We start from the raw sequence: 10842 nt of genomic DNA, 5'->3' as shown, positions 1-10842 counted from the left end.
TAGGCTTTTTCAGCTTAAACAAATTAGGCAACAATCACTAAGCGTACATGACTAGCATTCTTTCAAGTAGCCTGTTATCAGCTCTGGCTACAGCTTTATCTCGATGAAATGGAAATCCTGTTCTATTTTTCTACTTTTCTGCCAGGATTATGCCAGTCAGATCGTCTAGAGAGGCACTGTGACACACTGGCCGGAGGGACAGAGTATCGAGTGATTATTTCCTCACTAAATCATTATGTGATCTGGGTCAAACTCTGACTGCCTTTGGGCCTCTATTTAGGAGGGAGCCTAAGTACACACTTAACTCTGAACATGTGAATAACGGGGCCACACTCAGAAGGTCTTTTAAACAGCTGCGTGTGCTCCCCGCTGAATAGAGGCTCTTCTGCTGCTCTTTTCCTCTGGCTTTGGTTGAACCTGATCTAGTCGAAGATGTCCCTGCTCCTTGCAGGGGGGTTGGCCTAGATGACCTTTGAAGGTCCTTTCCAACCCAAATCATTCTATGATTCTATGATATTATGTGTCCTCGAGGATGACAGTTCAAGCTCTACCCTCATTTCTATTTATGTTATTTGTCCTTTAGCTGTGTAACTTTGGGCCCCTCACTGCAAGAAAGACATTGAGGCCCTGGAACGCGTTCGGAGGAGGGCTACGAAGCTGGTGAGGGGTCTGGAGCACAGGCCTTATGAGGAGCGGCTGAGGGAGCTGGGATTGTTCAGTCTGGAGAAGAGGAGGCTCAGGGGAGACCTTATAGCTCTCTATAACTTCCTGAAGGGAGGTTGTAGTGAGCTAGGGGTCGGCCTTTTCTCTCGTGTAGACAGTGATAGAACTAGAGGCAATGGTTTCAAGCTGCGCCAGGGGAGATTCAGGCTGGACATTAGGAAATACTACTTCTCGGAAAGGGTAGTCAGGCACTGGAATGCATTGCCCAGGAAGGTGGTGGAGTCACCGACCATGGGGGTGTTCAAGAAACGTTTGGATGTTGTGTTGAGGGATATGATTTAGCTGAGAAGTATTGGTGATGGTTGAACTGGATGATCTTTTAGGTCTTTTCCAATCTTGATAATTCTGTGATTCTGTGAACTACGGATAGCCCTGCTGTTTGTACACATTCTTCTAATTATTAATCAAACTCTGACCTGGTGGATCACTACCAGTGAGGCTTTGCCTTCATCACCTTCTCTTCCTCCTTCCCTCCAAGTATGACCCTATGGGGAGTATAGTGCGCATGCCAAAATGCTAGACAGGAGCCAAGGCCAGGGCATCAACCAACCCTGAGTCCACTGTAGCATCGCCACTGGTGAGAGAACAGGCAAGAAGCAGCAGGAGGTGCTGCTCTGAGCGCGATTTGAAGGACCAGCAGTGTTACAGCAAACCCAGGTTCTCTTTCTCTGCCCTGCTGGGTCTGGATTAGTTGAAGTCTCAGTGGTGCCCATTCTCCAAGGTGCAGCTGTGGGAATGGTGTCTGGCTCCAGATGCAGCTGTTAAAGATCTTCTGAGTGTGGCCAGGTTATTCACATGTTCAGAGTCAAGTGTGTATTTTGGCTCTCTCCTTGCTAAGATTCTCACAGAAAACAAAAAGGAGGAGGAGAAATCGGGAGACGCAATAAGGCCATCCTGGAGCTGTGGTAGGAGGAGAAAAGGAGGTAACCTGTCTGCTCAGGAGGCAGTAGTGACCAGAATTTGGATGTTTCCCCAGGGAATTAAAAAGAGGCTGCCTTCAGATCTTCCTTCAGCCCTAACAGAGGCTGTTTCACCCTGCAGAAATCTTCCTGAAGTAAGTAGCTCCCAGCAGAAACGAGGTGAATAGAAAGAGAATGTATCTGCCTCCAAAAAGAGTGGGAACCATTGCTGCTCCTCCCGAAGTGCTGAGAAACAAAATTCACCAGGCAGGCATGTATGTTGAATAGCATTTTATCAGCATGTTTGTTGTGATCTCCTCTGGCACAGGTGAGACCAGCTGTCAGAAACACAGGAATTAGCGGCAGTGGCTGGGGAATGCCACCTTCCCTGGACCTTTCCCATCTCCCTCTCCCAACCATCCCTTGCAGGAGTTTTCTTTCTCCTACAATCCCCATAGCCTGTCAGAGAGGAGCAATCATGAGGCTGCTCCATGAGGGAAGGTGAGCTGAGGGTGACCACAGCACAGGCAGAGCAGTGCCCTCACTGTTAGGGTGCAGTCCCACCATGACAGGCCAGGGTGAACAGAGCAGGGGTCGTGATAGCAACAGCTCACATCAACAGTCCAGTAATCTTCAGAAAAAAGCAACGTAGCAAGGCAATTTTGAGGTCAATCCAGGAAATCCAAACAATTCAGGAGCAGTAGGGAATATGACTCGGCATGGGCACATCTATGATGCAGCTCAGACTGGTCTGAAATGGGGGTACTGAGCATGGGCAGAGGGTGTGGGTTGAGGTCCCAAGTGAGTCTGGTCAGGGCAGTTAGGACTTATGGATGCACTTGGGGCCCAGTACAACCTTCCCTCCCATCACAGTGTGATCCCGCACCTCACAACATCCTGGGTTGTGAGGGGTACTTGCTGCTCTGATTTTGGCCAATCCAATTGGCTCCTGGGAGTGTTCCTCAGATCTGTAGCCTGGCTAGCTAGTTAGGTATTGAAGCCTCTCCCAAACTGGTTTAGAGTCTGCCCCAAATTTATTTAACTTGGTACTCTGGTTGCCCCTGCACTATGACTCTTGAAGGGCAATGTGTTGGCAATAGATGGGGTTTGGTTGATAAGGGTTTAGGAGGGGAGACATGAAAAATGGGGTGAGTCTTCAGGGATCACGTAAGCCAGGAGCCAAAGGTGGCCACAACTCAGGTAAGGCAGTCCCACAGCAGCCTGTCTGTCCCACAGACAACAGCAGGTCTCATTGACAGTCCGGTCGTCATTAGGCAGAGACAAGGTAATGAGTTGGGTTCAAAGTGAATCCAGAAAATCTGAATAATAATTCAGGATCAGGCAGCTCAGATGAGGTCTGACAACCCAGACCTGAGCTGAAACGGGGTCCATGGGCTGACGGTATGAGTGTGGTGGGGCTGACGGTATGAGTGTGGTGAGGCTGACTAGGACAATTAGGGCCTTAGAGCCCAGCATGGCCTTTCTCAGTCATCTCTCTGGGTCAAGGATTGAATGTCTGTTTCCCTCAGAGACAGCAGAGAGAGAGAAAGCAGTGGTGGTGGTGCTCTTCCCTCAGTGTTTAACATCTTATTTTTGCTCAGAGGCTCCCGAAATCAGTGCCTCAAAAGCTGGTCTTTGTTAACTCCACCACGCTTTGAACTACCAAAATCCAGCACTTTCTAGCACCATATGGTGAATGTATTGTCCTCCCTTGTCATCACTGGATCCAAGGAGGAATATGAAACCATGGGCATTGAGAAACTGATACCAGAGCAAAGCTGTAAAGACTTACGGGGCTTAAATAGTCTTCACAGGCAAGTGAGGATCAGTCAGGAGTATCCTTATGATTGATATGAGGATTATCACCCATGTGTCATATGTCATGCCACATACAGAAGATACTGATAATTTTGAGGAAAATGGGATGGAATAATCCACGCAACTGAGATCCCTTTGTGTCAGAGAGCTGTGACTAAATGAACGTGCTGCTTGACCTTGAGACTCAACTTTCTTGAACTCCTTTTCACAATTTTGAAATCCCCAGTGCTTCCAACTGAAACCAGGAGGAGATGGGTAAGAACATATGTCTTTGCTGTTATAGCAAGACAAGATGTGACCCACTGGAGATTGTTTCTATTGCCAGTTCTGGGTGCCACCATCAGGAACAGATCTGAGCAAATACTTTCTCTCAGGCCTGTTCCCTTTTCCTCTTTTGGTGTTTCATTTCCATCTCTGTACTTAGGGGGATGGTTGCTCTATGTACCCAAGAAGAAAGCTTCTTTTCCTCTCAATCAAACCAACTTGCTTCTCTCTGCTCCAAGCTTTCATGCTATGGCTGGAATCCAAACAAACGATTTAGCCCTGCTGAACTTATTGCCTCTTTTAAGGAACTCCACCATGTCCTTTAGCTTGTTCATGCCCGGGAGTAGTAAATTATAAAAGCAATCTTAAATTTAAATGTACCATTCTGTTTACTGAGCATTGAACCTTCAGGCAATAAATACTACAACAGGAATTCACCAAGACTCTGCTAGGACTTGACAGCCCAGACAGCCATTGCACAAATCTTTGTTAGTCTTGACAACATGTTCTTTTTTTAATCAAAGGAATTACAAATTTGTTTTTAATCTTTGAGGTTGCTCTTAATGCCTTAGAAAGGATCCAAAGTTGTTTAAAACCGTATTCACATTACAAGCAGGCACTAAATGTCAAACCACTAGTCAAGCCCTTTGTCACTCCATGTGAACAACACCACAGAGAAGAGGCTCAGCAAAATTTTTGTCCAGAACTGGAGTTCTTCAATGCACTTCAGACAGAGCAGGTGCTCCAAACCTCCCTGATTTTAGAAGTAACTTTGCTGGTTCCTGGACAGATTACCCTCCAGTCATGCAGAACCTCTGGAGGCATCACACGGGTGCTGAGCAGCAATCCTAGTGATCGTACGTTTGTGCTAACTCCTCCTTGGTCCTACAAGTGTGACAACTCCAGGAGTTCATCAGCAAGGCTCCAAGCCAAAGCTAATTTCTGCACAATGGAGTGAACAACAGTGTGGTTTATATTTGCTCAGATCTGTGAAGCCATCATGCTTACTGGTTCTATAACACCCTTGGCCCCAAGGCTCTTAAGGAGGAAGTAAGACATTTACACTGGCACAGTCTGAGTCCTCCCCAGCCCATGAGTCTCTTTCAGTATTTCTTTAGGGTTGTATTTACCTCTAGGCTACACTGGAATACCTTTTTGGGTTCATTTTGCACTCTCTCTGTGAATTTCACATTCTCACCCTCAGAGAACTCTCTTTGGTTGTCTGGATCTCTGCCACTTTGATGCAGTCCTACCTCAGTCCCTTCAGTCCATGAAACCACAGGAAAAACATGATTTCCCACAGAGACATCACTCTGCAGTGTCAAAGCAGTTGTGATTCCTGTGTTAATCTCTTAAGAAATTTCCTTAAGTGGTATCACTTCATCACATCCAAGTGGGATGCCTTCCCGAAATTTGCACGTGCCCTCCTTGATAACTGCTGCCATTTAGGACTGTGTCTCATGAGCTGCTGGAAATGCTCTGCAAGCCGCTCTGCTTCCCAGCCTTTGCCTGCCCTCCCTGCCACAGACTCTGTGCAGACACCAGCTAGCTCTGAGGCAGGCGGTGCTTAACTCCTAGTTCTAACACCGTGCTTCTGTCAATGGGCTTTTAACATCCCAAGGACGTGAAGAAGTTAAAAGTTGTGTCTGATCCAAATCATCAGACTGGAGGAAGCCAGACATGGTCCCCAAGACAAAGGGACTCCCACTCTGCTCATGTGGCAGCTCCCGCATATTTCCCCAGTCAGGCCTGCCTTGCAGTCAGCAACTGTGCCAGGGTACTGGGGTACTGAGTGCATCAACCCCAACCAGCCTCACCTGGGGCCTCCACCCACATCCTCTGCCCACAGCCCCGGACGTTCATTTAAGCTCAGGCTTGAGCCTTCAGCCTTGCTTGAAGCGGTATTGTTGTAGGTGTACTCATCTCCAGTCCCATCTCTGTTCCTGTCTCCTAGCTAGGCTTTGATCTCCAGCCTTGTCTCTTGCTGCTCCCCCTGACAGGAGTCCCAGGATAGACCTACACCTGAGTCATCACTTTGCCTTCAACAGTCTGGGACTGTGGATGGACCCAGGTCTGCCCACTCTGTTTGGATCCTGTAGGACTGTGCCCTTGTGGTAAGGGCTCCTGGAGTCAACCCCTAAGAAGCCCTAGGGACTGGATGGCTAGTGAAAGCGGGGTGAGGTGGGCTGCCCAACAGCAGGAAGCTCAGATGAGGCTGAAGCTGTTAGTGAGGCTGTGCAAGGGTGGGACAATCCAGTCATCCCTGAATAGTCCCTTGGCTGTGAGCAGGGTTTGGGAGATGAAAATGGGGGTTCCTAGAGCAGCCTTTGAGGGTGGGAAAATGATCAAATCACCCCTGAGGCTATCCTGTGGTGGGTGAAGGCTCAGATCTTCCCTGAGGAGACCCCAAATGCTGGAGGGGTGTCAAGTCACCATAGAGGCCAGTTGGTGAGGGGAATCCAGTCTCCCTGGTGGAGCCTGTGCGGCTGGGCAGGGGTGAAATCATGGTAACTCAGAGCAGGCATCCCCAGGATGGGGATCAAGGCACCCATGAGGCCAGGGGTTCAGGATGTCCCTGAGCAGCCTAGGAAGCTGGAGAGAGGAACTGGTCCACACTGTGGAGCACTGGAGATGGTGGTTAGAGGGGCTGAGGTGGCACCTGTGAGAAACCACAGGGGCTTGGGGATTTCAGGCCCTCCCTGAGCAGCCCAAACAGCTAGGGTAGTTCAGGCTGTCCTGAAGCAGTTGCAAAGGCTCTGTGGTTGCAGAGGGTCAGGTTATCTTGGGGGATCAAAGTGATCACTATGTCCCAGAGCAAGCCAGCCTAGCTTGGGGATTAAGTCACCCCTGAAGCCAGGCAGAGGATGAGGTCAAATACCCCCTAAGAATGGGCCAGGGGTCCTTGAATTGCTCCTGAGGTCAAGGAGGCTCAGGCCTTTCCTGAGGAGACCTGATGGCTGGGGATGGTGAATGACGCTGGAGAAACAGAGGCCATGTGATGTGCAAGGGTTTCAAACAACTCCTGAGGCCAGGAGGCCAAGATAAGGATCAAGCCACCCCTGAAGCGTGTGTGTATGTGTGGTAGCGTCACCCCTGAGGAGCCTTAAAAGGGGAAGGGTGTTCCTGCTACCCTAAAAAAGCCCCAAAGCCTGGGCAGCTAGGCGTGGGGTTGACATCAATATACCTCAGAGGAGCAGGGAGCTGGTAGCTTGGACTCTGTCCTGGCTTCCCAGTGTCTGTGACTGGGCTTTGAGGCTTCTCTGGGGTGCCTGACAACCCCCTGGCCTCCAATTCTTGACTCTCTTAGGTGAATCTGGCATGAAGGATCTTTCCTGACAGTCAAGATTTTGCTGTAGGTACTTAGCAGAGAGATGTATGGAGATATTGACTTGGCTGACTCTAAGGCTGAATTTCTGTCTCTCACAGCATGTTGAGCAGAATGCTGATAGAAGCAAAGGCTGTTTACAGAATATATAACAGATACTTCAAAGAGTTTTTCTAGCTTTGAGTTCTTCAGTCACAGGCTTTTGTGCATAATGCATTTCATGTTCTCTAAACCTGATACAATATATTCCTTATTAGATAAAGGCAGAAGGATTAAAATTACTCCAGTTTTCTCCCTGGGTTACAGTTTAAAAGTTAGGTGATGATACAACAATTTAGGATTCCTGTCTAAATTTGGAACTATGTTAGAAGACAAAGGTAACTTTCTGCTGTAAAGAAGGGATCGAGGCAATTCTCAGCATTGAAAGCTACAGTTCCCCAGGATCCCTTTAAAATAATGAAAGAATAAGTTGCCCAGTATTCCAGTCTCTTATAAACCTGCTTAACTTTGTGTGTGTTAATAGCTTTAGTAACTGAGACAGGAGCGTATATTGAGAGACATGGCATTACAAATATGCTTAGAGACATGCAGAACGAGAGTCTTTGTTTTTATGCAAACTCATATATCCTTTAATTATTCTAGATATTTTGTTTTTTGCAATTTCTTTTTTGTATATCTACATTTTCTTTAGCAATGGTGCTATATGTTAACCTCTGTTTGGTTTTTTTTTTTTTTTTGGAAATGTTTAGTAGTAATTGTGGATAATCTTGATCCACTAGATACGTTCCTTTTCTTACAGAAACAAAATTTTATATTCCACGTGCAATACCCACTTCAATATAGAAGAGGCAAAAAGATCGTTAGTAAAATCTGTCAGTCAAAATCAAGTCATACTAAAAGCAGAAAACTTCATGTGCAAACAGAAAAAGATTAGGATTTTTGAGGTTGGTTCCCCCTATCCCCACCCCCCCCCACCCCAGTCCCTTCCATATGCGGGGAGCCTTAGCTTCCCTTGGAAACAGGCTTGCATTAGGCCGTTTCTCACTATATCAAGCTCTTTGTGCACCCAGCTGGCTGCGAAGTTTCTCTTTGCTGCGGTGTCTGTGTGTAATCCCAGCCAGCTTCCCTTTGCAGCTGTGGGGGGCCTCCTTTGATGTGCCTCTGTAGGTGGCTGCCGATCCCTCAACTGGGGCCTGCAAACAGAAACTCTTCTGTAGAGGAAAAGAAAACACCCCGGTGATGCCATGTGACTGTCTGCTCTATGCATGCCAGAGGAACTGATGTTGAGTGCCTCAGGATATCATGCTAATGCAATAACCTGATGTTGCGGTGTGCATCTCTGTGCATCTCGTGTATCTGACACAGCCAGCAGTGAAGGACAATGTGGTCTGTACCTCCCTTCTGCTCTTGGTTCCTTTTACTTCCAGGATTCTCCATGTGTACTTAAAAAAAAATTGTGGCGTCTGCTTGTGACTATCAATTGCAAATACGGTGATCTCCTTTAGACATTTTAAGAACGGTTTTCTTGCATTGCTTCCACCCGTGCAGTTGTTGTAGGCACTGTTAATAGAGCAGAGCAACCGCATAAACGTGCAACAGAGGTGACCCAATGCTAATTTTATTTTTGCTACTCACTTGGGAGGAAAGGGAGAAGTCATGTCAGATACCTGCAGCGTGGAGCAGAGATGAGTCTAGCATTCTCCTTTCTGTCGTCACAGCTTTCACCTCTTTTTATTTTGAACATAAGTACTGATACAATAAGTTAAAGTGATATCAAAAATAAAACTAGGCAAATTTTTTCAATATTATGTGTAAATGCAAGTAGGAGTCTGTGTTCCAGTGAAAGAACAATGCAGCAACAGTCCTACGAAAATACCCCAAGGTCGTGTTTGGATGAACTCAGTTGCCTTACAGTTTTCCCTCCTCCTTTGTGCCTCCCTGCAGCATGGGAATATGCCAGTTGTTCTGGGAGATCCTGGCTCTTGCTGCAGGATGTGAATGTACTCAGAGCCTAAGAGAATTTAGAATCGTAGAATCACGGACTGGTTTTGGTTAGAGGGGACCTTTAAAGGTCACCTAGTTCAATCCCCCTGCAAGGAGCAGGGACATCTCCAACCAGATCAGGTTGCTGAGCCCCATCCAACCTGGCCTTGAATGTTTCCAGGGATGGGGCATCCACCACCTCTCTGGGCAACCTGTTCCAGTGTTCTACTAACTGTAATTTTTTTTTTCCTTTATATCAAGTCTGAATCTACTCCCTTTTAGTTTACAACCATTACCCCTTCTCCTATTGCAACAGGCCTTATGTTTCTCCTCATCGATCTTATTAGCCCCCTTTTGGTACTGGAAGGCTGCTATAAGGTCTCCCCGGAGCCTTCTCTTCTTCAGGGTGAACAGCCCCAACTCTCTCAGCATCTCCTCATAGAAGAGGTACTCCAGCCCTCTTATCTTTGTGGCCCGCCTCTAGACCCTCTCCAACGGGTGCACATCCTTCTTATGTTGGGGGCTCCGGAGCCGAACGCAGTACTCCAGGTGGGGTCTCACAAGAGCAGAGTAGAGGGGGAGAAACACGTCCCTCAGCCTGCTGGCCATGCTTCTTTTGATGCAGCCCAGGATGCAGTTGGCTTTCTGGGCCGTGAGCATGTATCGTTGGCTCATGTCCAATTTTTCACCCATCAGCACTCCCAAGTTCTTCTCCTCAGGGCTGCTCTCGATCCATTCTCCACCCAGCCTGTATTTGTGCCTGGGATTGCCCTGACTCAGGTGCAGGACCTTGTACTTGGCCTTATTGAACCCCATGAGGTTCACATGGGCCCACTTCTCGAGCTTGTGCAGGTCCCTCTGGATGGCATCCCTTCCCTCAGTCTTGTCAACCGCACCACTCAGCTTGGTGTCATGTGCAAACTTGCTGAGGGTGCACTCGATCCTATTATGTCGTTGATGAAAATATTAAGCAGCACTGGTCCCCATATGGGAGTCCTGGGAGTGTGACCAGTACTGTTTACTGAGGACTATAAAGGTATGGGATAAAAATATAAGGGTTGATGTAACATGAGTTGAAGGAGTGATGTACTTTGGTAAAACCTCTCTTGCAATGATTAATGCGGTTACAGAGTCATCTGACTGTTGGAAATGTCTTCTTACTCCACTCAAGGACCCAGCTTGTGTCTAAAGCCTCAGGGATTTATTCCTAATACAACCACGTATGTTGCCCATATACATTTTCCCTACGGATGTAATTTTTTTTTTCCTGTCTTCTAGCCCTACGGGGATCTTGTGGCAAAGTGTGTCCTGGGTGTGTTGCAAACTGCCTATTTCTTAGCTAAGAACAATTGTCTTTCAGTTTCAGAAACAGCCGTCTTACTCTGCTGCTGGGGTGAGGAGAGAGAGAAGGCTCAGGTTTGCTCTCCTTTCTCACGTCACCACTGTTTTAATAATGCTGTTTAAAGAAAAAAAACTCTTGTTCCTTTGCCTTGTGAACAGTGATTTGAACATCTTGGATCACACCTCTTCTACACTTCAGTGTTGTGAGCAGCTTCATACTTCTCTTACATCTCAGCAAAAGTCCAAGATGGTAACAGTGATGCTTCTCGGGCACTTTCCTCACAGAAAAACGTCACAGCGTTTCCAGGGATGGATGACAACGTACTTGGGGCCTGGCACCACTCTGTCACCTCCGCCAGCTGAGATCCAGGACACCTGCAGCAGAAAACCCAAGCCCAGCCGCACGGATCGTTTTGGAAGAGGCTGACTTGGCATACGGCGTGCCGGAGAGCGCAGCAGTAAGTGGACCCCGCAGATGATCAGAAACAC

Source organism: Chlamydotis macqueenii, chromosome 1, assembly GCF_036417535.1.
Source record: "Chlamydotis macqueenii isolate bChlMac1 chromosome 1, bChlMac1.mat, whole genome shotgun sequence".
Classification (NCBI taxonomy): Eukaryota; Metazoa; Chordata; class Aves; order Otidiformes; family Otididae; genus Chlamydotis; species Chlamydotis macqueenii.
Note: the sequence above shows the minus strand (reverse complement) of the source record.